Source organism: Belonocnema kinseyi, chromosome 1 (genome assembly GCF_010883055.1).
Source record: "Belonocnema kinseyi isolate 2016_QV_RU_SX_M_011 chromosome 1, B_treatae_v1, whole genome shotgun sequence".
NCBI lineage: Eukaryota > Metazoa > Arthropoda > Insecta > Hymenoptera > Cynipidae > Belonocnema > Belonocnema kinseyi.
The window spans coordinates 100,887,447-100,891,719 of NC_046657.1; the positions used below are offsets into that span (position 1 = coordinate 100,887,447).

Consider the following 4,273-nt stretch of genomic DNA (forward strand, 5'->3'; position numbering starts at 1 on the left):
TAACTCATCTTACGACTGCAATAATAAACATGACTGTAAATAATGTACATATAGTATAGGTTAAGTTAGCTTAGGATACGAAATTATCTAATGGGATTTTTTTTTACATTACCTTTTTACCCAGAAATAAAAGAAATAAAGATTTTTCTACCTACCTACTTTATTATGTAATAAAAATACTCTGTTTAGTTCGTTGTCAACTGGGTACAGAATTTGATACACAAAACACATGGAAGAACCTATGGTAACCTTACAATGAAGTTATGAATAAAATATGGTTTACAAAAAAAAAAAAAAAAAGACCATGGTTTGTTGGATCATGGCTCTCGACCGTAGTGCAACGGAAGAGCCTCGCCCTGGAGAAACCGCCTTGTTGTCCATAGCCCCCTCTTGTGAAATCCAATGCACTCACGAATTAATGATCTCCCCGAAGAATGTTCCGACTGGAAGAAGTTGTTGTGTGTTACCCGTTTGGGCATTGTTACACAATCTGAGAGTAATTTGACATGACAAAAATCAGTTAATTTATTTTATAAAAGGAAAGATGAAAAAAGAAGAAGAGAAGGAAGTGGGGGTATAGGGACGAAAAAAAGAAAGTTTCTATTAGGTCGGGGGTGGCAGGGCCACTTCTACCTGAGTGACTTATTTCATAAGAAAGTCTTTTGGCATCGCTTGTTTGCGAAATGGATCAAAATTATATTTCCCTAGAGAGGAAATATGTTCAAAAGGTGATGATGATGCAGATTCGTAGAATTTAATGGCGGTTTCTATGATATACTTTGAAATTTCTGGTAGTTGAAACTCCCTGTGAAGGACAGAGTTCTTAGTATATCTGAGGGTTTTTGTGATACGTCTGAGAAATTTATTTTGTTTTAAAATTTTTGGAACAGACCAGGATGAAGTAAATAACGCGGTGTCATCTGCATATAGTCCGCTTGAAACTTCGGGGACTTCAGGGATGTTGTTTACGTAGATAATAAAGAAAACCGGTCCTAGAATACTGCCTTGGGGCACACCCGCTCGGATGAGTTTCTCTTTTGAGAGTGTCTGGCCTATTTTGACTGAGAATTTTCTGTTAGAAAGATAAGAGTATATAAAGAGGATGAGCCCTCTTGGGAAACTGTAATTTATTAGTTTTTTGAGCAGTCCTACATGCCAGACACTGTCAAACGCTTTTTCTACATCGAGTAAAACAGCTCCAGTATGTTTTGCTTCGATTGAAATTTAAGCTAATAGCTTCGGTTAGCTTGAGCATCATGTGCTGCGTAGAGTGACCTTTTCTGAAAGCGTATTGTTGCGGTTTAAGGATGCTGTTTTCTTCAAGGAGAAAGTTTACGCGAGTGAGTATTATTTTTTCAAAGAATTCGCTCATTGTATTGAGAAGACTAATGGACCTGCAGCTGGTTGGATGACATGGATCCTTGCCTTTTTTCTGAAAAAATAAAATGTGAGCTATTTTCCAAGATTCAGGGAAGTAGCTTAGTTGAATACAGGCATTGAATATATGAGCGAGGAGTTTTAGGCAAGAGATGGGAAGCTTTTTGAGGACTAGATTTGTAATTGAATCGGGTTCGGAAAACAATTTTTCACATTCCGCAATGTGCTGAGGATCGGATGGCTTATCATGTGGAGCGAAGTTACTTTCATAATTTTCCGGTAAGAAATTTGCTTTATCGATAGGAGAAAGTGCGAACGTTTGGTCTGGATTTTTGAGAGGGGAAATATTAGTTCGCGGCTTTGTTAAGGCTTTAGTCATACGATGGATAGAGTTATCCTTGATTTGAAGTTTACTGACTTCTTTATTCCAATTTTTGCATCTGTGCTCTTGAACTTTAATTGCAATAGTTTTCATGCCAGAGGTAAGATTGGTTATGGCTTCGTCGATGTGGCTAGCGTTTGTTAAGGAAGGTTCAAAATTAACAAGTGTTTCTAGGGTCAAGTTGAATGTTTGCCAATTAGCTTTTGCAAAAATACAGCGAGGCGTAACCGGAGCTTTTTCGCAGTTTGTAAAAAGGCTTAGAAGAACTGATCGATGATTTGAGTCTAATTCGTTAACGGTGCAAGTGTCATGAGTATAGAAGCTATTTTTGGTAATTGCAAAGTCAGTAACGTCAGATTTATGTTTGGTGTTGTGAGGGTAAAAAGTATGCGAATCGGGTGCTGAAACTGAGAGATTCTTATCATTGATAAATTCGAATAATTGTTTTCCAATTGTGTTAGTTGTTCTGCTATTCCAAGCTAAGTGTTTGGAATTTCGGTCCCCTGCAGCTATTACCGAGGGTACAAGTTTAAATATTTTTCTGTAATCATTTTTTGTAAATTTGCGGGAGGGAGTCTTGTAGAGCGAGACGATGGCGTACGATTTCCCGTGAATTTTTATTTGTATAGCCGTAGCTTCAAGGGCCTCTATTAGTGTTATTTCGATATAATTTGTAGCCGCGAACTAGATTCATATTTATGGTTTTGCGAAGTAAAGTTTCATTTAGCAAGCAAATAGTTATTTCATTTTTGTAGAGGTATGTGGCTAATTCATGCCTTTCTCTAAGGATACCTTGATCATTCTAAAAAATTATTTTTGGAGTATTGTTTTTGAAGATGGCCATTTTCGATAGCAAGTGAAAGTATATTACTTATAATCTCGGCGCTTGAATTTATAGCTTCGGTAATATTTATTTTTCCTCCCATAATATAAGTGGTTAAGGTTGTTGCTCTTTTTAATAAATTTAACAGATTTAATTTCATATCCTGAGAGGGAGTATTTTTGGTGGGAACAACAGTTGGAGTAGTTTTAATTTGTGGGTATAGAATTTTCTTGGCGATAGGTGGCTTAGCACGTGTGCTACTAATTCCCCTTGTTTGAGATGGTTGCACAGTTTGAGGTTTGATCGCATGCACTTCTGAAGTTGAGGCGACGGGAGCGCTGTAGAGTTTTAATTTTTTCTGTGACTGAACAGTAACTGGTGGGGTATATTCGCGAGTAGGATTTTCATTCGGTGCTATCTGTACAGCTGCTTTATCAGGAGCCGTTTCTTTATTTGTTTTTGATTTAACGATTGGAGGTTTTCTGGAGGCTTTTTTAAGAGCAGAGCAACCTCTGTAGTTAGCGGGGTGGTCGCCAGCACAGTTAGCGCAAGTAGCAGGCGATTTGGGATCTTTTTGGCATGCGAAGCTCTGATGCGAACCGCTGCACTTCACACAGCGTGGAGTGGCGTGACACACATCAGAGACATGATGAAATCTTTGGCACTTAAAGCACTCGGAGATTTCTTTAAGCTCAACATAGAGTTCGACTTTTATTTTTATATATGCAACAGATTGCAAGTTAAGAAGTTCTTTTGCTTTAGGGGTATTCGGGACCGTTACCAGACACATTGGTAGGGCTTCCTTGGTTTTTCGGTTTCTCATGCGAGCAACCGACGTAATAGTGAACCCTTCCTCTTGGAGTTCGGAGTGCACTAAGTCCTCCGGGTACGCGATGGGGTTATTCCTGATAACTAGTTTGATAGGTGGAGAGTCAATGCTTTTATATAAATAATATTGGAAGCCCTGCTGCTCCATATTTGTAATAATTTTTCGATAGTCTTCAATAAAAGACACGCGAACGGAATAGATATCTGATCCGAGATTATACACTATTGGTTTAAATTGAACTGAATCTTTTAAAAGTTTATGCAGGACAGTATAGGGTGATTAGCCTCGTCTTCAATAATATTTATTGGGGATATTTTTTCCGGTCTTTTGGTTGTTCTTTTATTATAGTCATTTCGCGTGTCAATGACTTCTTTGGGGTCATTTGGTGCCACGCTTACGACTGACGTTATCGATGTCCTACTGCTTCCTCTGGTTGAGGTGGCCGAGGATTGGCCACTGTGAACGCTATCTGAAGAGTAAACCGTCGGTTCACTCCAAGTCACTCCAAGTCGAACGTATTTGAGCATCGAATTGGCGGGAGAATGGTTTGGTGGATCATGGTTCTCGACCGTAGTGCAATGGAAGAGTCTCGCCCTGGAGAAACTGCCTTCTTGACCACAGTAGCCTCTACATGAGATAAGTATGCTTCTCGAGAACTCGGCTCCTTTCTTAAATACTCGACTTTTCATTTCAATTGCGAGAAAGTCAAATCGCTGCGCTCCCTGGCGCACTACGGTCGAACCACGTTTCAAGGCGGCAAGATTCAAATGTTCAAATAACACCCATGTTAGGCACATAAATTTACAAACATATTTATTAAAGCTAGGATAAAATAATTATCTGTTTAACTTATTAAATAATA

General features: G+C 38.7%; 1 pseudogene; it reads right to left on the minus strand.

The window, feature by feature from the left end:
* Nucleotides 1-3,882: 3,882 nt before the first annotated feature.
* Nucleotides 3,883-4,055, minus strand: LOC117181746 (annotated as a pseudogene).
* Nucleotides 4,056-4,273: the final 218 nt, after the last annotated feature.